Genomic DNA, 25,871 nt, shown 5'->3' on the forward strand with positions numbered 1-25,871 from the left:
TTCAGATGAAGACTCAAGGCTTAGGGTGCATACGTGATTTGTCCAATGTCATATGAATGGATACGGTCTAGATTTTACTGTAATCTTTATGACTTTAATGTACCTATTGATTCCTTTATCTCACATTGAAAATGCAATATCTAGGTAGGGACCTCGATAGCTATCCATATAAATTGATATTGATAATCTAGGAAATTGAAGATTTTTTTCTATGAGAGTGTTTTGAATTTTTTTCTTTGTTCATCCCTATTTGATTTAAATTGATATTTCAATTTGGCATTTGCAGTTACAGGATGCTGATAACAACGTTCTCAATTAGGACCGAAGAAGTGTGTCTAACACTCTGGAAAACACATCTCCCAACCTCCAAAGTGCCTGAGTTTATGTAAAACAGAGAGATATTCTTCACTGTCAGGTTCCCTGCCTCTCACTTCACTCCCACAGCTGTGTGTTTGAATATTCAGAAGCAAGGTTGGAGGCAGGAGTCAATTATTTTGGGCGGGTTATATATCTGAGCTGTTTGCTCTGTGGTGGAGGCAAAACACAGTGTAGGTAAAAAAAGAGGTTTCTGAAATGTTTGAGTTGCTATTCTGAAACTTCCAATACAAAATACGTTTCTAATGAATTATCTTAAATTAAAGTTTAATGGCCCCTAAATTGTATATAAAGTACTAGCACAAAAGCAGGCTGTGTGCAGATAAACATCATTAGTGTGTGAGTAGGAAAAGTTCTTTAGCTTCTATTTCCCTCTGGGTTTTCTAACAGCTCCGTGGGTCCTTTTCTGCCTAATGTGAATGCCAATGTACTTTTCTTTCCAACTTCCCCAGTGAACCTCCTGTGTTAATAGCTGGATTTTGACTTGCCACTCCTGAAAAAAACAAAAGGGATCGTTCTTTGCTGACGCACAACTTCACCTGCCATCTGCACATGCTCACTCTGGCAGCTCCTCGTGATCCTTCAACTCGCAGGAAATCCTTAGAGGAATAAAAAGGACAGGCCCACCCCCACAGCAGAGTGAGCTCCCAGCTGAGTCACATCAGTGGGACGAACGCTGACACGTGTATTGACAAGCCTGTTTCATACTCAAGTGCCCCTGCAAATCAGCACATGGCTGCTTGGAAGCCGGGCAGTCCCCCACGCTGGGTGGGATTCTGCCTTCTCAACCGTTCTTCTAGTTGGGGTGGAAGCCTCCCTTTATCCAGCCAACCTTTCTGGAGAAAGTGGGGTGGACGAGAGGGGTAAAAGGGAGTACTGAGGCCTGGATGCCGAGAAGGCTACTGTAGGAACGTAGCCTTCTGGTCTGCTCACTGCTACCATCCACACCAGTCCACATGGCCACACCCTGAGTGGCCTGGTCCCAGAGCAGCTGTTTGGACGGCTTGTGTGGTCATACCACGCCTCGGTAAGTGACGGCCTGCCAAACCCTGGGAAACTTGGAGTTTAGGTCAATTTCATGCTTTCCCATTAGGCCCTAGGAAGAAAGAAGGTGTAAAGTGACATGCCTTCACGGCAGCCAGTATAACTCTGGTTCAAACGTTTTCTATTTTCGACAGATTGCTTTTCTGACCAACTGCTTTTTATGAAGCTATTTTTCATATTAAATCCCAGTTTCATCTCTAAAACAAAATAGGATATGCATAAAAAGTAAATAAATGGAAACTCTCAGTTCAAGAAAGTCTACAAATCACATTGTTTACTTAACCAATTACATTAATATCATTTGACTTTCATATTTGTTTTACATAGAATGCTTTGAAATACCCAAGGATCCGTTTTCAAGTTGGAAATGGGTAATTAGAGGATTAGGGCTTTGGGCCTGGTCTTTTGGTATCATACAGGACTGTGTGTTTAATGCCTGCTCTACCTCTTACTCTATGATCTTGGGCAAGTTACCGAATTTCTCTAAGCTTCAATTTCCTAATCTGGAGAATGGAGATCATTATTATACATCACCTGTCACATTATGTTGAGAGGACTAACTGAGATCATGTAAATAAAATGCTTGGCCCAGTGTCAGGCACATAAAAGGCTGTAAGTGAATGTCAGAGGTGATGTTGTTAATGAAGCTCACAACACCAGCTGTGATGAGTGTCATTTTGATTTGTGTCAACTTGACTGGTCCAAAGAATACCAGGATAGCTGGCAAAACGTTTCTGGGCGTGTCTGTGAGGATGTTTCCAGAAGAGAGTAGCATTTGAATCAGTGGACTGGGTAAAGAAGGTTGCCTTTACCAGTGTGAGTGGGCGTCTTCCCATGTGTCGAGGGCCTGAACAGAACACAAAGGTAAAGGAAGCAAGAATTTGCTCTCTGCTTGAGCTGGGACATCCATCTTCTCCTCTCCTCAGACATCTGTGCTTCTGGTTCTTGGGCCTGTGGATTCGGACCAAATTACACCACAGGCTTTCTTGGTTCTCTAGCTTACAGATGGCAGATTGTGGGACTTCTCAGCCTCCAAAATCATGTGAGCCAATATATATGAATTTTGGAGGCTGAGAAGTCCCAAGATATCTATATCTGTATCTATATCTATCCATATCCATTTTCAGCTACATATATGAATATATATATATGTATATATATATATATATATATATATATATACATATATATATATATATCCTATTGGTTCTATTTTTCTGGAGAATCCTAATGAACCACCACTATGCTGAATTTTCACCCTCTTATATAGATTGCTAACCACCAAGACAGCACAGGCTATCTAATTATTAGAATTATGGAATTTTGATCATTAGATAAACTTTAAAAAGAAAAAAATCCAACTACATCAAATGAGTATATAATGCCCTTCATACATGCAATTATAATGCAGCAAATGGATTTTAGCAAGGCTTTGATTGGTGTTCAAAGTAATTTTTAGTGAAAGACTCAAAGGTATGAAAGTTATTTCTTTTGTTAGGACCAACTTCAATTCAACAAACCAGGGGTGTGTGTGTGTGTGTGTGTGTGTGTGTGTGTGTGTTTTGCTTTATTCATACTGTGAATTTTTTTCTTGCAGCTGATTTGGACTAATGACTTAAAGGAGAGACAAGCTTCATGTAAGTGTGTGATTCTCAGCCATGTGTAGAATAGGGTAAGGGTGTCACATGATTATTTCTTAGGATGATTTTAATGTCAAAATAAGGAGTGCCTTCTCACTATTGCCATAATGAACACTGCTGGAATTCAGGAGGAATTTATAGAATAATTATTCATTAGATTTTAAAAATTCAAGCATAATTAACATACAGTGTTATAATAGTTTCAGGTGTACAATGTAATGATTCAACAATTCTATACATTTCTCAGTGCTCATCAAGATAAGTATACCTTTAATCCCCTTTATTTTCCCTATCCCTTTCACCCACCTCCCCTCTGGCATCCACCAATTTGTTCTCTGTATTTAATAAGAGTCTGGTTTGTTTTTTATTTTTTTTAAGTAGACTCTACCCTCGATGTGGAGTTTGAACTCACGGTTCCTAGATCAAGGGTCTCATGCTCTACTAACTAAGCCAGCAAGGTGCCCCTGTTTTTTTGTTTGTCTCTTTTTATTCTTCACTTGTTCATTTGTTTTGTTTCTTAAATTCCACATGTGAATGAAATCATATGGTATTTGTCTTTCTCTGGTTGACTTATTTTACTTAGCATTATACCCTTGAGGTCCATCCATGCTGTTGCAAATGGCAATATTTCATTATTTTTTATGCCTGAATAATATTTCATAATACATATATCTCCTTTATCCACTCATCTATCAAATGGGCACATGGGTTGCATCCATATTTTGGCTATTGTAAATGATGTTGCAATCAACACAGAGGTGCATATATCCTTTTGGGTTAGTGTTTTCATTTTCTTTGGGTAAACACCCAGTAGTGTTTGGAATTGCTGGATCATATGGTAATATGATAATAATTTTTGTATTGATTAGGGGAAAATTATCTAGTGTTTGAAAACTTAAGGCCATGGTATTTTATTGCATCTTATGATATCAAAGTGACCACTTATGAAACTTTTACTAGAAAAACTTCTTTTAAGTTTTTTTTTTGTCCTTCTGTATATACTTCACATTTTTAATCCTTCTTGAACATTCCGAATTAGAAACTCATCCAAAAAGCTTGAAACTTGCATCTGAAAAAGTAGCTTCTTTGGAAAAAGAATGAAATCAAAGTTATACAGCATCCATCTTGGTACCATAATTTGTAAGAGCTGATAAAATTCTCCTTCCTTTGGCTGAAACTCATCTCTTACTAGTTGAACAATACAGTATTAGTATCTTTGCTCTCTAAGAAACCCTATCTCCCTTCTTTGTACTTGGTATTGGTATAAATCCACTCTGATTTTGGCATATTGCCAACTGGTTTGACATATGCACAAATCTCAGTGAAAGTACTGCAAGAACACTGGGAGATGTTTAAATTGTGTAACATCCACCAGTGGGTATTTCAGAATGTCTCCCAACTCTCAATTACTCTAGTGTTACTGACCAAGTCAGAAATTAATCATCTGCCATTTTTCATGTGATCACTTGCAAATAGACATTTTATGCTAATATGTTTCTGATAAAATTTGCCTGTCATTTTTTCCTCTAATAAATAAAAAAAAAATCTTTTCAATTAAATGACTACTCAATGATGGGAGCTACCAGCCCATGAGGTAGAGCTACCCACAGAGGTACTGCTTCATCTCTGTCACTGTTGTTCAGAGGCCAAGAAAACTTCATCATAGTGTTTGTAGAGAAGAATGTACCTATAACACTGCTGGCCCAGTCTACCCACAACAAATGCTAGGGAGAGTTTCCAGGTTTGAGAAACACTAGCCATCACACAGTGGGCCAAAGTGCCTTTCAAATGGGGGGGGGCATAAATCACATATATGAATGGAGAGGATTATTCTATTCTGCATATCCCCGTAGCTTTTTTTTTTTTTTATAAATTTTTTTTTCAACGTTTATTTATTTTTGGGACAGAGAGAGACAGAGCATGAACGGGGGAGGGGCAGAGAGAGAGGGAGACACAGAATCGGAAACAGGCTCCAGGCTCTGAGCCATCAGCCCAGAGCCCGACGCGGGGCTCGAACTGACGGACCGCGAGATCGTGACCTGGCTGAAGTCAGACGCTTACCCGACTGCGCCACCCAGGTGCCCCTCCGCATAGCTGTTTTAAAAAGCTTATAGTTTACTATAACTCATTCCACTTTATAGTTAGGCATGTATACTTGCCTATCTTCTCTACTGGACCAGATTTCAAAATTCAAGACAGTAGAACATGTCTTCATTTATGTCTGCATCCCATGTATGGTTCAGTACAATATCTGGAGCTTTAATGATGTTCAGTAAGGGTCTGTCGACTGTGCAGGTGTTGAGAGGGCACTACCATCCCTTTGCCCTTTGCCTGGGACATGGCAGAAGTTAGACATTTCTTATAAGAGTCTCTTTATAAAAACCACTACCCCACATACAAACTTTTCTTCTTCATCTCTCCTGCAACTACCCTCTTTGAAGTCACTGTCAAGCTGCCATACTTGTCAGAGCATTCTGAACAATCAGATCAGATGCATTCACCCAAATCTGCTGCATTTTAGTGGAGTCAACCCTAAGATTCAGGGAAGGAAATGAAATCTATGGCTTATATAAGATACACTGGTAAAGAACGATTCAGAAGTATACAGCAAGAGAAGGGAAAATTAGGTTTGCCAATCACCAGTTGGTTGATGAAGTCATTGAAGGTGAGAAACCAGTTAGAGAAGCACAGAAACAGTAAAATCTTAAAATTGAGTGATGTAAAGACAGAAATCAAGAGACATTCAAACACACACACACACACACACACACACACACACACACACACACCCCAGCATTCTAGTTCCAGGGCTTAATCTGTGAACGTATTCACTGACATGGCCTCTTCACGTTCTTTTTTAATCCAGCCTTTAAAAAAGAGATATTTCACTTGTAGTTTCTTTGCAGGAATAGTTTGAAAATTATCTATGTAAAAAATAAAGATGCTGTCAAACACTATGAGCTCCTCAGAGATAGTAATCACCCACCTTCCCCATAGAAAGTGCTTACTTACAATTTTTATAAATTTTAGATAGCAGTAAGAGAGAATATCAGTCACTTATATGCCAGGTTAGTAGCTGGCAGCTGCCAGATGAACTGCTCTTTTATTCTTTTAAGATTACAACCACCCCCCCCAGCACTCCCACCTCTCCTATTTCCTGTGATCCTTGCTCCCAATGTTTGCTCCTAATGTTTATAGCAGCACCCTCAACAATAGCCAAATTATGGAAAGCGCCTAAATGTCCATCAACTGATGAATGGATAAAAAAGTTGTGGTTTATATATACAATGGAGTACTACGTGGCAATGAGAAAGAACGAAATATGACCTTTTGTAGCAACGTGGATGGAACTGGAGAGTGTGATGCTAAGTGAAATAAGCCATACAGAGAGAGACAGATACCATATGGTTTCACTCTTATGTGGATCCTGAGAAACTTAACAGAACCCCATGGGGAAGGGGAAGGAAAAAAAAAAGAGGTTAGAGTGGGAGAGAGCCAAAGCATAAGAGACTCTTAAAAACTGAGAACAAACTGAGGGTTGATGGGGGGTGGGAGGGAGGAGAGGGTGGGTGATGGGTATTGAGGAGGGCACCTTTTGGGATGAGCACTGGGTGTTGTATGGAAACCAATTTGACAATAAACTTCATATTAAAAATAAATAAATATTAAAAAAATAAAAAAAATACAGCACTATTGATAATAGTCAAATTATGGAAACAGCCCAAATGTCTATATACATATATACATATATGTGTATATATATATGTCCATATATGTATATATAGTGGAATATTACTTGGTGATCAAAAAGAATGAAATCTCGCCATTGGCAACAGTGTGGAGGAACTAGAGTGTGTTATGCGAAGCGAAATAAGTCAGTCAGAGAAAGATAAATATATTTTTTTCACTTGCATGTCAAATTTAAGAAACAAATGAATATAGGGGAAGGGAAAGAAGAATCAGATAAAAAGAAAGAGGGAGGCAAACCTTAAGAGACTCTTAATATAGAGAACAAACTGAGGGTTGCTGAAGGGGAAGTGGGCAGGGAATGGGCTAAATGGGTGATGGGTATTAAGGAGGGCACTCATTGGGATGAGCATTGGGTGTTATATGTAAGTGATGAGTCACTAAATTCTAGTCCTGAAATAAAGTAACAATAATAATAATAATAAAAGGAAAAAAATTATTAGACAAAAATTACTTTTTTTTCTAATGAGGTGAGGGTAGGAGAAGGTCAGGTCAAAAGAGGAAAATATATCTTTTATAATACACATTTACAAGTAAAACACCTTTCAAGAAAGCTGTTTATTTAAGAATAAAAGGGCCCATGAACATCTATGAAATGTGAATCTTGTGTAAATGAATCAACACTGGCCTGTGGCTGCTCTGGCTAGGAGTTATCATCATATGTAATGGAAAAAGAAATCCTATTGTTTGGAAATAGGATCTTCTATGTGATTTTAAAGATTTATAAGTACTTGTTCATAGGAAGAAAATGCTGGATTCGTCTTAGAAATCTTATTTTGATCAATTTTATAATTTGTTAACATTTGTTACAGTTAACAGATATTCTATTTAAATAAAAAGAAAGGAACGTGTGAGCATATACACAAAAAGCAGTAAATTCTGTAACGTAAAAATAGTGAAAATACCACCACATATTAGTCTTTCCTAGATTTTACCAAATAAATTTCACAATCTAAATGCTCTAAGACTATAATTCTTTGCAAGTAAATGATTCACTCTCCAACACTTATTTTAAGTGATCCTTCTATCACTATCAAAATATTTGGTGAAGCAAGTCAAATGATTTGGGAAGGGGAGAAGTAATTTGTTACAAGTGTCATTTAGAAGTGGTGTGAAATCCCAACTGGAATACAGTGATCCATAATTAGTAATTGGGTATAATTTTTTTAATGAATGTGAAAAAGTCAAATTAGGGATTTTATCATCATCAGTTGACACATGGAATACTTCCTATGCATTCAAAAAGCAATTATGGATATCAGAATATGTCCCTGGGAGTCAGTCCATTTTCAACTTGACTATGACTTGCTATATCAACATCTTGTTACTGATCAGTTAATTCATGTTAATAATCCTGGCAGTGAGGTACTGAAATGTTCTCACTCATATACTTACACACATACAAATGCATACACCGACATACACACATCCTAAAAATCAAAGGCTCAAATATTTCCGAATCCGGCACCTTTCAGTTTAGGGTCCAGAATTATTCTCTGTACACAGGCCATCTGATTTTCAAATATGCCTATGAAGCTGGAATTACAAATCTCATTCAATGGATGGAGTCAGAGATCCAAGAAGGAGAAGAGCTGAATTTGAACCGAGTTCCATTTCATTTAAAGCCTATGCTTTGTGGTTTCAGAACTGTGCCTCGAAAATAGGAGAGACGGTCATGCCCTATTTACTGGGACATTGTTTTTTTAGCCAAGTTTGTTATAAAGGGCATTTTTTTCTGAAGGAAACTCTACTTTGCCAGAGATTTATATTACACAATTTGAAACTGTTTACCAGTATTTAAGTTTTATGAGGGCTGGGACCATGTCTGGTGTTTTTTTGTTTTGTTTTGTTTTGTTTTTGTTTTCTAATGCATAGGATCTAGGAGACAGGAGGTATTCAATAACTATTTGCTAAATGAATTCACTATGGAAAATTTTTTCCTTGCAGATCTAATAAAAGCATAGTTCAGAATCCAGAAAATAATTTAGTGTACATTTTAGGTTCAAGAAAAAGTTTTTAATACAATGAATAATACTCAAATATGGTTACACAAAGTATTAGTAAAATTCTTTGCCATACTCTAAGCAATAAAGTATTTCTCATAATCAAATATAATATACATCAAGAATCTAGATATCATAAATACCTGCTTTGTTGATTTCTCCCATTATAAAGTAGTTAAGCCTTATAAATTGAGCAATTTCAGTAAGTTTTCATCAGTTTCAGTTTATTGAACACATGTAACTTCAAATTCAGAACAAATTTCTTCATGCTTTGCTACCATTGAAACTTGCTGAATTTTTCTACTCTGGTAATATTTTATAACCTCCTTTAATCTGTCTAGGTAATCACTGACTTTTACTTGGAATCCCATCTATTTTTATGCTATGCCACCTTCATTTTTCTGTAAGCATCTTAAATTCAGGAATACTGTTCATCATTGTATCTTTAGGGTTTAGTGTGGATCGGGCCTATTATACAGATTCAAGAAATTCCTGTGGAAAGAGAAGAAAGGAATGAGAGATGTAGTGGGAAGGCTGAGGAAAAGGGGGAGGGAAGGATGGAAGGAGAGAAAGAAAAAGAGAGTGAAGAGAGAAAGAAAGAAAATAGTAAATTAGTTCTTGGATTAGGAGAAATAAAGTCAAGGATCAACAATGCTAAATCCTTGCTTAGAAACAGAGAACTACTGCGACATCTACCAAGATGTTTACATGTTAAACAACTTCCCAGAGTATATGGATAGCCCATTGATAATTGCTACTTCTGACTAAGAATTGTATCCTTACTGATACTTCATATAGGATTTTTGAGCCTAGGGAGTGTTTGACATTTCACTACAACCCATGAATTGCAGGATGAACCAAATCATTCAGGTGACTGATAGCACAAGAATACATTTATTAATTAGTAGCAATATCCTCCAGATTCTCCAGGTTCTAGGGGACATAGTAATTTTTTACTATGTCCTATTTACATTAATTTTGACTCATTATCATATTATACTCATACTATATGCAATTTAGTAATACTTTGTTCGTGTGCATGTTAAGTAGTCATAGCTTTCCAAACCTGAACTCTGTTTCTTATAATGCTGATACTAGCAACTAGAAAGTTTTTTTGTTTTGTTTTGAAGATGGAATAAGACCAGAACACAGGATCTATGACAAGCAGTTCTAAAATTGCCTACTAGTTACAGAATCCTTCTACTCCTCAAAGTCAATCACTCAGGAAGCATTTATTGAACACCCAAAGGATGAATTATATAAGGCTCTTAAATAAGAATAATCTTCAGAACTATGGTATTCCAGCCAAATACTTATTTTTTTTATGTCATTCAGAAAAAGAGGCTTATGATGCCTTTCCAAACAGCTAATTAGAATACTTAACACCTATTCACCTTTTATCTAAAGATAAAATAAATTGAATGGGGAACTACTAAAGAGCTCTTCTCAAGTGCAGATTATGCAAATTTATTGTATTCTTATTCTTGGCCTCAGGGTGAAAACAAACAAATCAAGAAATAATTGAAGAATCCCCTCCTTAAAAAAAAAACATGTACTGGGGCTCCTGGGTGATCAGTGGGTTAAGTGGCCAACTTCAGCTCAGGTCACGATCTCGCGGTCCGTGAGTTCGAGCCCCGCGTTGGGCTCTGTGCTGACAGCTCAGAGCCTGGAGCCTGTTTCGGATTCTGTGTCTCCCTCTCTCTGACCCTCCCCCATTCATGCTCTGTCTCAAAAATAAATAAACGTTAAAAGAAAAAAAAAATACAAGTACTATGTAAATTTTATATCATTTGTTTATTCAAGAGTCATTTATTGAGTACCTATTATGTTGAATGAAGATGTAGGACAGGGACATTGAAGATTTCATAAAAGTGTCTGATGCCTCTCTAAGGTGTGGTCATGTTTTTTTAACATTTCTGTCCAAAGGGTGCTATGGGTTTTCCTAATACAGTGGAAGACCATCAATCCCCTATTTCTTTCCATGTCTAGCCAACTACTTGAGCCTGTTACTGATTGCTTACCAAGTACAAGATGCTTTAAACATTTTCTTTTCTGAATCTTTAATCCAGTCCAGTCTGGGGTCATCTGATTATTCCTAAACCAACCACACAGTTTGATGTGTAGAGAAAAACAAATGGGTTGTAGTTTAAATTCCAGCTCTTTCACTAATTAAACTCTTGGTAAAATTACTTAACTCCTTTAAACTTTGTTTTTCTCATCTATAAAATAGAACCTCTCCTTTTTTTCTCTCACAAGTTTGACTAGAGGATTACAGTGAAATAAAGCATATAAAATACATAGTCCAATTCCTGCCATAAACTACTAACTTAGCAAATGGCTTTATCCTCCTGGCTCCTCCCTAAATGAGCCAAGGGGGTCTGGAGGAGAGGAAAACACAGGAGTGAGAAGGAGGGACACTACTAAAATCCCTGCTGTGGGTTTGGAGTCACTGTCTCCAGTGACTCTGCACTTTGAGCAGTTATCCCTCTGCATCTTTATTTACAAGAGCCAAATTATGGAAGCAGCCCAAGTGTCCATCAATAGATGAATGGATAAAGAAGATGTGGTACATATACTCAATGGAATGTTACTCAGCTATAAAGAGAGAATGAAATCTTGCCATTTGCAACAACATGGATGGATCTAGAGGGTATAATGCTACCTGAAATAAGTGAGTCAAAGAAAGACAAATACCATATGATTTCACTCATATGTGGAATTTAAGAAACAAAACAAAGAAAAAAAAAGAGACAAACCAAAAAACAGACTCTTAACTGTAGAAAACCAACTGATGGCTACCAGAGGGGAGATGGCTAGGGGATGTGTGTGAAATAGGTGAAGGGGATTAAGAGTACACTTATCTTGATGAGCACTGAGTAATGCAAAGAATTGTTGAATCACTATATTGTACACCTGAAAGTGATATAACACTGTATGTTAACTATACTGGAATTAAACTTTTTAAAATTAAAAAAATAATAAAATGAAAAAAAAGCAGTCATCCCTTAGTGAGGTTGATTATTAAAATCTTTTGGAGGGGTGTCTGGGTGGCTCAGTTGGTTAAGGGTCCGACTTCGGCTGAGGTCATGAATCTCACAGTTCATGAGCTGGAGCCCCGTGTCTGCTCTGTACTGACAGCTCAGAGCCTGGAGCCTGTTTCAGATTTTGTGTTCTCCCTCTTGCTCTCTGCCCCTCCCCGACTTTCTCTCTCTTCCTCTCTCTCTCTCTCTCTCTCAAATAAATAAACTACAACAACAAAAAAATCCTTTGGAAATGGGCCCGGGCCTCTATCTTATATTCAGATCTAAGATGGGCCTCAAACTCGGATTCTCATTCAGAAGGTTGTAATTAATGGAAGCCTAGAAATCCGTGTGTTCATAATATTCTACATTTTGATGTCAAGCAAGGCTGGTAACTGCTGAACTAAGGTGATGTCAAAGACCATGTTGACAAGAAAGGACTGCACAACTCCCAAAGAGCTCATGCTTCTGGAACAAATCCTCAGGAATAAATGAAACAGAAGCATATGTGATTTTTGTTACTGTGATAATTAATTTTATATGTCAACTTGGCTGGGACACAGATGTGCCCAGATATTTGGTTAAACATTATTCTAGGTATGTCTGTGAGGGTGTCTCTGGATGAGATTAACATTTGAATCAACAGATGAGCAAAGTGGATTGTTCTCCCCAGTGTGGGTGGGCATCATTCAATCCCATGGAGGCCTGAAAAGCAGGGTTAGGGAAAATTTGCTTCCTCTGTTTTCAACTGAGACACTGGTCTGCACTCAGATTGGAACTTACACCAGTGGCTCTCCTGAGTCTCAAGCCTTGGGGCTTGAATGGTTGTAGAAAAGATGGACATTAACTGGTAGAATTTAAGAGAACTGAGACCCATCTCAGAAGCTGAAGCTTGTAAGTGCAGGATCAGGAAATATGATGGGAGCCTAGAAGACGAGGTTCCCTGCTACCTTAAATGAAGAAGCTTCAAATAGCCTGGCATATCTTCATCTTATAGGTGGTAGAGATTCTATGGAGAGTGATAAAGTTAGGAGGAAAAACCACCAATATATTGGATCATGGCAGAGGAAGGAACAGCATGTGATAGTGAGCCCCTAGTAATTTGTCATTTAAAGAGATGATGGAGGTCTCCACTATTCCCATCATGGTGCTACAGAGAAATGAGGGGACTGTGTAGAGAAGACCCTGCTTTTGGCTCCCTCCCCACTTAGACTTACTCATCTAGTGGAGGTTACTTCACTTTATGAATTTCTTTTCAGTGAGTCTTTGAAGTCCTGCTGGGGTCATTTTTGACAACTCTCTTCCCTCCATGCCTTAGAAGAGCATCACATCACAAAACGTGCTTAGTGAAACGGGTGTTCGTAGGTGTTGCATAAAAGGAGACTCTACTATCAACCAAGTTTGGGGAAACAGCGGGTTAACACAGAGAAAGAAAGTTCCTTTACAGCAGGTTTTCTCAGATCTTTTAACAAGTTAGTACACGTTGTGAATTTGTAAGAGACAAATATAATTTGAAGCATTTCCCCAAAACTTGTGACCCTCATTACTGTATTAGTAAGGATTCTCCTGGTTTTTAAGTGACAGAAACTGAGCTCCAACAGGCATAAGCCATAAAAGGAATTTATTGGCTCACAGAATTATGAAGCCCAGGCATGGCTGAATCTGGAGGCCTCAAATGATGTCATCAGTGTCTGTCTTTCTCCATCTGTTGGCTCAACCTTCCTCTGGGTTGGCTTCATTCTAATGAACTCATTCTCTATGTGGTGGTCTCTGGCATCTCCAGGCTTACATTATACTTACAGTTACAAATTTCACTTTGGAAAAATCTCCACTACAGAATAGAACTTATTACAAGTGAATTGTTTTTTTTTTTAAATTTAGAAGTATTTAAATCATAAGCAATTAAGTTACAATAATGAGATATAAAATGTAATTCCTGAAGACCTTGTTTTTATATAAAGGTCTTTTTAATCACAACCCATGGTATGGGTGCATACTGGTTTAAGATATCATGAAACTACCTAATTAAAGCTATCCCTCAGATTAATAATGTATTTGAGAACTTGGTTTGCTTCCCAATTTCCTGACATTCTCCCACCCCAAATTAATGCTTTATAATTTACACACTGTTTTCTTATTGCTTCCAGAGTCATGAGGGGTCACCTTTGGTTAAGGAAATACGTATCTATCAACAAATTAAGGTGAACATATTTAATTTCTGACCATGAACCTATTTTAGATGAACTCTGTTAGAAAATTGCAGAAGATATACTCACTTAGAAACTCTCACTAGATGTCAACTTTTTAATTTTTTTTATTTTTTGAGAGAGAGAGTGCATGAGTGTGCCAGCGGGGGAGGGGCAAAGGGACAGGGAGGGAGAGAATCTTAAGCAGGCTCCACACTTAGCATGGAGCCTGAGGTGCAGCTCTATCTTATGACTGAGATCATGACATGAGCAGAAATCAAGAGTTGAATACTTAACCAACTGAGCCACCCAGGCACCCCAGATGTCAACTTTATTGTAAATTTATGACTAGACTCCAAGATATATTTGACTGTGAATCATGGGATTCTTCATTAGTGTCCCCAATTGGTTTTAAATCATCAACATCACATCATGATACTGGCAGGAATTGCTGTATAGTCAATATGAAAGAGGCTTCTCTTTAATTGGTCAACTAGTAATCATTTTCATTTTGAAATGCTTAATGGTAATGAGTTTATTTTTACATATGGCATATTTTGGGGATTTTGATTTTTCTAACCTAAGGAAATTATTTTAGCATGTTAGAAACTGAATTCCTTGGAGATGCTCATTTCACTTCCTGTATATTTACTGTGTCTTTATGGCAAGCTAGGAAGTGAACTATAATGAAAGCAAAATCATTTGGAATTTTTATAACTGATATCCTAAACACTTGTCAATCCATTCTGTGATGCTACTTAATACTCACTAATGATAGTATCTTGAAAGATTTCAAGATTCTTCAGCAGTCTTGAATCATTAAAAGAGATCATACTATGCCTAACAATAAAATAACTGGTTATTATTTATTTTATTGCTTGAAAACTAGTTGTCCACAGACATATGTGCACCTTCTTTCAATTGTTTGATATGAGATCACTCTGCAAGATAATAAAGTTTCTAACAGAATTCTTAGTCCCAACCTTTTGAATAAAATGCATAAGTGTCCTTCTACATGAAGATCCTTTTAGGTAACAGCTAACATTAATTGATAAGTGCTCTATACAGATATCACATAAAAAAATTTTTTTTAACATTTATTCATTTTTGAGAGGCAGAGAGAGATAGAGTGTGAGTGGGGGAAGGGCAGAGGGAGAGGGAGACACAGAATCTGAAGCAGGCTCCAGGCTCTGAGCTGTCAGCACAGGGCCCGACGTGGCGCTTGAACTCACGGACCGCAAGGTCATGACCTGAGCTGAAATCAGACACTTAACCTACTGAGCCACCCAGGCATCCCCAGATATCACATTTAAACCTCACAATGACTTTAGAAAAAAGGTAGCATTTCTTTAACCTCAATTTTACAGAGTTGGAAGCTGAGGCAGAGGGAAGTTAAGTGCCTAATACTACACAGTTTATAAATGGCAGAATTGGCAAGGCAATCCAACGTCAGAACCAGTGATAGTGACCACTGTTACTAGAATGATTGATTGTTTCACCTGTGAGCAGAGTACTTGAAAACGTTACTTAAGGCACAACAACAAGGGGGACATTTGGATTTATCTCAAATGTAGAAGACTCTTACATTAAGGGCACTGGTGAACATGTGCACACACACACGCACGCACGCACGCACACGCCCATTCCGTAAGGATTGCCTGATGGCTCAGCACATTTTGGTTATTGCACGGCTTTTGTTTTCTTGTCTTGAGTTAAAAAGACTTTAACAAAGCTCCCATAAATAAGAGCCCAAGTAAATAAAAATCTCATATTTGTAGTGGTACACTAATAAGCTTAATAACAATAATCCACAAACATCTGCAATCATAAAATAAAAACTTCATTACCATTTCAATGCAGTCACTACAAATCCTCAGGTTAGCCAGTACACCAGCTGTGTCCTGTGTGCTTCACAACACAAACAGCAATTCATTCCAAATTACCACTCTCTGTTAGTGACTCTTGCTCCCTGGCTCCCGTCCCAAACACTCCTGCTGTTCAGGTCTATTGTTTCCCCCTGCTAGAAGCCTTTTATTTCCTGGGAAAGCTTGAAGGACTGTCTCCATGAAAAACTAGGCTAATCTTCTAACTTCTGATCTCCCGCTCTATGTCCTCCAATATTCTGGGTGCACTCAGCCTTCCTTTCTCTCTATCCAAGTGACATCGAATATACATTTCTAGAAGGTGTACAGAATACTTCACCCAAAGAATGAAATTAAAGGAGTTAACAAAGTTTATGCTATTTCATAGCTCTGTAAGATGAACTAGTTTGAGATTCAGATAATGAGCTTTAGTGTCTCTATAGGAGCTGTGGAGTTGAGAAAACTCCCTCTCCGTAATTCCTGCCATGGGCCTCTAAGTCATCAAATTCCATATAAAATTACAGAGGACTTCCCTCTGAGAGTTTATGGCCTCAGAACAGCAGGTTAAAAACCAGATTGGTGGAAAATGAAGGGTAGTCTTTTAGCCACATGTAACACATAGCCCAGGTTATAGAAATTTTATACTACTTAAGAGATCATACTTAACAGGCAGTTTATTTTTATGCTGCAAAATACTTATCTATTCCTTTTCATCTGGAGCTGAAACTTTTTTGCAATTCTGAATACAATTGAAGAGAAGGAATGAGAGGGTATTTGATCTTAGCCCTACTGATCCGAGCTGTACTGATATATACGATTTCAGGAAAACATTGTCTTTTGGATTAACTCTTCCACCGCACAAGCATAACCAAGAGATTCATTTCTTCTAGGATATGGAAATTCAAGTCTATTCACAGTCAAAATAGGGGTCATTTAAATACTTCCTCTATTTATAATTTCTAAAAGGATGCTAGAAAACATTGGGAGAAATGTACTTAAAAAATTATCTTCTGTTTTGTTGTTATAACCCAGTACCTTGTACAGATGACCTCACATTGTTTTCCTAGGGACCTGGGGATCTGTTCGTAAAGATTCTTCAAATCTTCATCTGGGAGCCTTTTATGGAGCAGGTGGGTAGCTTTCTGGAGCCACGAGCTTATATCAGAGACCATCTTCCCCTTGGAATATAGCAGCTGACTGAAAACGAAGTTAACCCTAATACCATGTACCACAGGTATCTTGACTCTTTGATGTGCCTATTTTGACTCCATCAGTAAAAGAGGATTGCTCTGCTGGCTAACATAGAATATAACTCTGCAGAGATGAACCATGGCAGTCATTTATAACACCATACACCCTTTCCCAAGCAGCCTGTTATACAGATGAAACACTGTTTTTACATGGCATATTTACAAAGGCAAGAGGGAAGAGGGTAGAAAATCTGTCTGCAGGGTTCCATTGAACATTACAGAGATAGCTATTGGGGAACACTTGTCCATAAACATGGTAATGGGCTCATTTTCACAGATTGGATATTTCACAGATAGATCCCATCTCAAGGGCCACTTGGAAATCTTGACAAGAAATGTGCCACAAAGAAGTACAGGCATTGTGATATGAAGAATGGAAATGGGACACCCTGAAAAGCTGATTCATTTTAAACACGAAAGCCAAGGGTGAGTTAACCTATCACTTATTGCTCCTTTGTAATCTTCTCTTTGGCAGCCAGCAAACGGTACTTGATGTATTTTTTCAAGATAGAAAAATAAAGTGACATCTGTTTATGGAATTCACCAGCAGGTCCACACATTGTGGGCTGTTTTAACAATTGGTTTCTAAAAATAGATTTAGGACAAATGTAAGCATTCTTTGGCATGGTTAGAGTCATCACAGACTGCCTACGTAATCAACTCCTGGCACCTGAATGCCTATTTTTAGGAGACCCAAAGGAGTGAGCTGTGGTCATTTTGGAGACATTTATGAGGCTCCGAGTAATTCATAGATGATGGATTTCCATTATGAATGCAAACTCTCAGAAACAAGATTCAACTTAAAGGAAACATTTTTGTCTGAAAGCACTACCCTAAATCTTGTTTCATCATTCCAGAGTATTGAATCATAATACACTATTGTGAATTTACTATGCTTACATAGATGGTTTGTATAGGCTGGGTTCAAAGTGCACCATTCTTAAAAGGGACTAGGAAACTTTATCAACTCTGAACACCAATAGTCAGGTGACAGTCATGCATCAGTGTCGGCATATGATAGGAGAAGTCAGATTCTGGGAGGCAAAACAGCTTAGAACAGAGATCCAAGCACAATATTTGATGACTCCAACTTGTTGCAGACAATGACATTTAGTACCTTCTGTAGACGCAGGATAGAAATAGTAGGTATTTGGATAACTTTTTCTGGGATAGTTAGAATACCAAATCAAAAGCTTACAACTCCTTAAAGGAGACAAAATACTCAATCATACTCTTTAACAGGAGATTCTATCTATCTATCTATCTATCTATCTATCTATCTATCTATCTATCATCTATCTATCTATCTTCCTCTCTAACTACCCATCTATCTACCTATGTACCCATCTGTTTATACACACACACACACATACATGTACACACATAATATACAACATTTTTGTTTAGAAAATATCGTGTACTTGAAATACATTAAAGATCTCCATATGCATAGCATTGTCTAGGAATAGTACACAATAAACCAATCAAATAAAATCTATATTAATTGGAAATATATGCTTTGATTCAGACGACTAGATACTATTACCCATAAAAGTAAATGAGACAATGGAACCCTTTTGGAAGAAATTCTTGATTTAAACAAGAAAACAATGTTGATATTTTATACAAGATAAGATTAGATTCATATGTCTTGTTTTTGTGGCAACCTCTAATAAGTCTTTAAATACTCTGATACTTGCTTCATCCTTTACTTTCCTCTCTTCACATTCTATCTTCACTTATATCCCTGATACTGGTGATTAAGACCCTCTGGACACTTTCATTCTGTCTTCTTGATCAGTAGATTTCTTTAGAGTGATCTCATTTTCCAAAGGCCAGCTAAGTTGTCCTATCATTAAAATGCCTTTTGATTTCTAGAGATGATTATTTCATTTTGAAAATCTTTCTCAACTTCTTGGGAGCTCAAGTGTTGACTACATTAACAATGTGGTAGAAAGAAAAATGTGTAGATATTAAACTTCTGCTAAAGATAATTTGGAATTTAGGGGTAAAGGCAGAAGTGGACACGGGGGTCAGAGGAATGGGATAATTAAAACCACTCTGATTAAATTCAGCCTACTGAAATATTTCAATGAAATGAGAATGATCATTCATGCCCTGAGGGAAAACTGCCATTCCCTTCTGGATGGAATTCCTATTTTTGAGAACTGCAAATTTGCTAAAGTGGTAGATTCGTCCAAAATTAGCTTGTAAAATGCTTGCAATAAGCAACATCTCCAAATCATGGTCAAATGGCATTTTCTACAGATATTCCATGACAAAATATCTTATATAGGCTAAAGTACAGCTATCAAAATATCTTCTATTTCTTCAGGGTTTTATTACCATGTTTTGCAAGTTTAATATCATATACTGAGCTGATATGAGCCAAAAAGCAATACATTCCTCTGTCTGGCAAGGATATCTAGCTTCTGTACTTCAGAACCAAAGGAAGCTGTCCTCAAAAATATGTGAGGTTTCTTCATCCAATAAAACATTGCTAATGCCATGGTTGATCACCTGCCTCAAAGTTTATCTCAGCAAGTCACATGAGCACTATTAAGTGCCCACAGCACACAAAACCCTTTATGGTAATGATTAAATGACACAAAATTAGTTTAACAAAAACAGGAAAAAAAATTGAATACGGTGGGTGATACCTACTAAGAGTTCAATAACAGTTTCTTTCCTGACTCTTAATGGGTCGGGGGAGGTTGGGATGAAGAGAATAGGAAAAAGTTAAATGGTATTCAAGAAAATGCTAGGTGGTTCTCAGTGTCAAGGATGGGGTAACACTGATCTGTCCCTTCTCTTTCAGATCCATTGATGAGTCAAGGTGCAGATTTACAACATGGCCAATTTGGTGTGGAGAAAGCAAAACGTGACTTCTCTCATGGGAACTGAATCCACAATCCTATCCTTTCTAGTCTTAGATTCTAATAGAAATGAAGAACAATGCAAATGAATGGTGATTTTAGAAATCATCTTTAAATTTAATCCTTTGACGGACAAATTAGTGTGGTCCTCTCCCACCTATCAATAATACCTGAATAGCCTACTATGCTTTCATCTGGCAGAATCTGTTGGAAAGTTATTTGTGTTGTTTTTCCATTTATATAGTTCAAGGTAAATCCCAACAGTATTATAAACCACGGGAATTTTCAAGCCTACATAGCCCCTGATCTTTTCAATAGCCCCAAAGGGTCCTAGGCCCCCGTGAACTCAGACTCCAAGTAATTTGAGAAAGTCTCACTCTGTTCTGAAGATCTAAAGGCAGTAAATCAGTTTCTCTGGACCCTGTTGGGATTGAGTCTAATAAGGGAAGTTTCCTTATAAATAACAATGGGATTGATTAGTGGCCCAATAATAAAACCTTTTTTTCCCCCATAGATACGATGGATTTGGAGAATGTAATGGATGAGTCTTTCCCCTTTCCCCTTGAACTGAGCTGATCTTGATGTGTTTGGCAGTTAGAATATGGTACAAATGATGCTGTGCATTGATACCTCTTGGGACGCTGTGACAAGTCCAAGGGGCATAGAAAGGATGTGGAGGAGAATCTATGTGCTTCAGCCAACAGCCCTGGCTGAGCGTCCAACACTGTATGAGTGAGCATCTTGTGTTCTAGCCCAGTCTGTCCTCTGGAGGGATGCAGCACCAGCGGACAGCACAGGGAGCAGAAGAACTGCCTAGCTGGGCCCTATTAACTCACAGTATCTTCAGGGATAAAATAATGATTGTAGTTGTTCTTTTTTTTTTAATTTTTAAAAAATGTTTTTCATTTATTTTTGAGATAAAGAGAGACAGAGCATGAGCAGGGGAGGGGCAGAGAGAGAGGGAGACACAGAATCCAAAGCAGGCTCCAGGCTCTGCCTGAGCTGTCAGCACAGAGCCTGACTCAGGGTTCGAACTCATAAACCAAGAGATCATGACCTGAGCTGAAGTCAGATGCTTAACCGACTGAGCCACCCAGGCACCCCTGATTGTAGTTGTTCTAAACCACTAAGTTTTAGGATGGTTTGTTATCTATCAAAACCCGTACAGACATTAATACTTTCTCCAAGTTTGTTTTGAGCCTAATGACACATATTTGTAGTAAGATGTCTAGCTGGGGATAGTATAACTTATAGAGAAGTTGAATCATTATGTTGGATACTTGAAACTAATGCAACATTGAGCCAAATATACTTAAATTAAAAAAAAAAGTTAAGCTAGCTGGAGGAATATCTATGTTTTTGAAATATTTTTTCTCAAAGGTAGCTGTTTTGAGTAGATAAAAAATCAAGACTGGGGCTATGGTGGCAAAACCATTAAATCACTGGAAAAGGCATGAAGCCAAAGGTAAAGACGATGGCTAGTGCTGGGGAAGAGATACCTGTGTTGGGAGAAGGCTGCATTAGTATCATGTGGCCACTGTAACATGCCAGTGCCTCCCAGGGGAAGCTCTTGGACTTCAAAGTTCTGCCTAGATTTTTTTGAACTGCATGAGTAAATCTTCATTCTTTTATTATTTTCATATTGAATTAGAAGCTCTTTTACATAAATATAATTTTCCAGCATCTGTTGATTTTTTTGGACCATGAAATTTAGGAGGAAATTAAAAGCATGAAGGCTTGCATGGCATACTGCTGAGTTATGCAAGTTTGAAATAAAACTTTATCTAATTCTGTCACAAAAAGCTGCTTTTTAGACATAAGGCCTGACAAGCTCACATTACTCACATTCACATTTGTGATTGCCACCTCACTCTCCTCCTAGATGATTCTGTTTCTCACCAGTTTGATGGGCCAGTAGAAAATGCATTTGCCAATAGCCTGGGTCAGGTGCCAGCTGCTTTTGGGCTCCTTTGATTGCCATGTTCTTTCTGGAGAGAACAAGTTGCCAAGGAAGTAGCAGGAGTCACAAATGAGTCAAGGTCAGGAGACAATAGCCATGGCATAAACCCTTGTGGAAATTAGCAGAGTTCACTGTAGGATGCAGGAATCAGGGACAAAGCCAAGAATTTGACCAGAACCATTCAGGCTGGTGTTGAATTTTAGGGCTGTCACCTCTCTACTTATCCCATGGCAAAGCAGCTAGATTCTTGGAGAAGGAACTGGCTTTCTTCTAGAAAGTGGTTATTTCTGTGCCCACTTAGGAGTAAGAGTGAAAGGCCAGATCTCAGCTATGGGGGCTGGTCTTTGGTGGAGGACACTGAGCCAAAGGTACTGTCGCTAAAGTACTAGGTGACTGTAGGACAGGTAATAAAGGGAGGTGTGGAGCAGCAAGCCCATGGAAGCAGGCAGAGAGCAAGAATGCAACCAATCACAATGGGATGGCAACAGAGAGTTCAGGTTTGGGAAGCAGAGCTTAGAAAGATTCCTGGATGCAAACTGGTACAAATGGTGGGAGATTTTAAAATGTTGTCTGCAGTTAAACGTGTGGGAAAGGAGAGAGCAATAATAAACATCAGGAGGATCCTACATTAAAAATCAAGAGGCCTGAAACACAGACCTGGTTTAGAAGCTAAGTCATTTCATACCAAGAAATAAATGACAAAATGACAGATGGTACAATCAAGTGGCTATATGGTGCCCACAGTTGACTTTGAGTGTCCACTTACTACCAGAATATGTGCTGTGTTCCACATGGATGAGCTTCTGAGATGACTAGACTCTAGCTTATGTATTCAAAATTTAAACCGCGTCTCACCTTTGTTGTCATTGGAATTTTCCTATATCTAAGATCACATTTAGCTGTGACTCGCTGTGCTTCTTTTACTTCAGTCTTGAACTCATGAGTCAGAGTTTATTTTCATGGTTGGGCTGCCTGTCAACCTTCAGTCTATAAGAAACTATTGGAAAGCCAGCTATCTGTGGTAATTGACATTAACAATGTGGGAGCAACTCCTGTTTTCACTCTGGACCTGGATTATTAGGTGTGGGGAACCAAAAGGAGGGCTACTATGAGTGTGGGCCACAGGTAGGGGTCTACCAAGACTGAGGGATCAGACTGAGTGTGTGGACCTCAACTCTTTCTCTTGGCCCTTAGGGTTAAGGGACTTGTTTGAGGGTGAATAACTGTTCACCTTTTGCTACACAGCACACATGTCTGCAGAACTGAGACTCTGATGCGTCAGAGTTGGTTAACAGTTGCCCCCCGGCAGACAGGGAACACAGAGGGCAATTGTTTTACACGGACTAGGAAATATACCGTACTACAGAAGACATCACATAAACTTTGACAGTTACTTGTCCTCTGAGAACCCAGAAGTATTTTGCTTTTCCCTCCCAAATGCTGCATGGAGTGTTCTGGGATGCATGTTATAATGAAATAATAGAGTCCCACTTTCCTCTTCTCATCCATGGAGAAGAAAGAAAAATAGGCCCTGGACGCAGATTAAACTTTGCTATTATAGTCAACAAATACACCATCACTCTTATCAACATTACTTCTGACTGAATTACTAAGAATCCTCATAATCATCACCACCATTATTGCAACTCCAATTAAAGGTACCTGCTTCATTCCAGGCACTGTGCCAAGTGCCAACATCACTGCGACTCACTGAATCCTCCCAAGAATGCTGTGAGCTTGTTATTACAGCCCCATCTCATATTTGAAGATTCTTTAGGCCAGTAGGTAAATGTAAAAATACTTAACAACCAGTCCCATAAGGTGATAGATCTGAAGTCACGCACAGATATCCTAGAGTTAACAGGTTGAAAATTAGCTCTTGTCTTTCCCCTTACTCTTTTCCTGGGTAAGATCAATTCTTTCCTCAAGTCTCAGTTTAACTATTACTTTTCCCAAGAGGCATCTAACCCCTAAGGGCCTAGGGCTAGTGCTCCCTCTGCAAAGCCCTCATAATACTGTCCTTCTGAGTAAAGCTTTTCACACCTACAATAGCTCCCTTCCCATCTGTCATCCTCACCAGACCAGTGTTCTACCCAAGTTCCTCATCCACCTCTCCTTGTAAGAGGGATGAACCGAACTGATGTATCCCTGGGTGTGTGTGTGGGGGGGTGGGGAGGGGGATGTCTACGGGTTATAATCAAGATTAAATTTTGTATTTTCAATATGAGTATAATCTAAAGAAATATACCTATTTGCTTTAAATTATGTTAGTGCTGGGTAATGTTTTAATTGGGTAAATGAGACTAGACTAGAGGTGAATTCAACATGTAAATTCGAGATTCATGCTAAGTGAAAATCAGATAGTGTCCCAGTGTGCCACATAAACAAAGGTTTATAGGCACTTCTATAGAGAACACATGTAAGAAATCACACACTGTTATGGAACTGGATCACATGTGAGTCACTGCTGGTTTCAACAAAACATCTTTCGGGATACTCAATTAATGAGGCTAATTTGAATTGCACTGGTGTTGGAGGTCTGCTTCCATTTATTTCATAATTTTGATATGCTTTTATAACTGATACACAATGTATTCATATCTCATTTATGTTTAGGTATTTTTATGAGACACTGTGATACATTTAATGTAAGTCAATGCTAGGGGTCTGGGAGAATTTGGCTTTTGCCCATAGAAAGGAGGCCTTTATATTCCCCAAGTACGAGAAACGCTGGAGAAGTCAGTAATTTCCATAAAGGCAGGACTGTGTTTCTCTTGTGCACAGCAATTTCTCCATAAGGGGTAGTTTGTTCCACAGCTATAGGCCAGCACATAGTATGTTCTCAGTAATTACCTGGTGAACACAAGACGCTAAATCTTTCATCTTATTGATGCACTCTTTCTTTTCCTTTCTCCTCTGTGAGTTCCATGCTCTAGGTTTCACAGTGAACGAGCGAGCACTGGCTTATCTGACTTCTTTTCTCTTCCTAACTTAATGAGATCCCCTGTGTTTCATCCCTTTCTGTAGTACCCTTGGTAACCTCCACATGGCTGTCAGTCTTTCTGGGCCAGTCTTACAGAACTCCTAACAACAACAACAACAACAACAACAACAACAACAACAAGACATGTTGCTTTATAAAATGAGTCATTTCTAGTCTCCTTTTCACACCAAACAACTTGCGAGCACTTTGTAATATGTTCCAACTTTCCAAAAATTCCCAAAATTTTCAGGACCACACCTTTTCATTAAACATACTTAGAATATTATATCTGATGAAAACAGAATGCAATAATACAGGAGATTTCTTTAATACCAGGTCATTTAAACTCCAAAGTAATAGATAAAGCAAAATAAGCTTAATGTCTTTTATTTTATTTTTTAAAGTTTATTTATTTATTTTTTTAGTAATCTCTACACCCAACGTGGGGCTTGAACTCAAGACCCCAATAACAAGAGTCCCAGGTTCTTCTGACTGAGCCAGCCATGTGCCCCACGCTTAATGTCTTTTAAATGTATGAATATTAAGATACAGCTCAAAAATATTTTACCAGGAAGCAAAGTGTTAGAAACGTAATAAAAAATCTTTTCAAAGGACAAATGTTTTCTCCTCTACTAACTTGCTGAAGTGATCTGCATTGAAATAATCCAGTATCTTGTGTTTCTATAGAAAGAAAAGAGTGTAGAGACAGAAGTCAGTGGACTTGGATTAAATATTGGTGTGCCACTTATTTCTAGGCACTTAATTTCATTGAGTCTCATACTTAATTCTCACAGAGTTGTTGTGAGATTATATACATGTGGATGGAAAGTTGTTTTTTGTTGTTTCGTTGTTTTTTGTTTGCCCTCCCCCCCCCCCCCCCCCCCGGAAAAGACTATATTTATTATACATGTTTAGAAACAACTGG

General features: G+C 38.2%; 1 long non-coding RNA gene across 1 annotated transcript; it reads left to right on the plus strand.

Annotated features, from left to right (window-relative positions):
• The first annotated feature begins 500 nt into the window (after nucleotides 1-500).
• Nucleotides 501-17,108, plus strand: LOC128316454 (uncharacterized). Its single transcript, XR_008300386.1, has 3 exons — nucleotides 501-1,402; nucleotides 3,017-3,056; nucleotides 16,945-17,108. It is a non-coding gene; the product is annotated as an uncharacterized LOC128316454 (long non-coding RNA).
• Nucleotides 17,109-25,871: the final 8,763 nt, after the last annotated feature.

The sequence above is a fragment of the Acinonyx jubatus genome, chromosome B4, assembly GCF_027475565.1.
Source record: "Acinonyx jubatus isolate Ajub_Pintada_27869175 chromosome B4, VMU_Ajub_asm_v1.0, whole genome shotgun sequence".
Classification (NCBI taxonomy): Eukaryota; Metazoa; Chordata; class Mammalia; order Carnivora; family Felidae; genus Acinonyx; species Acinonyx jubatus.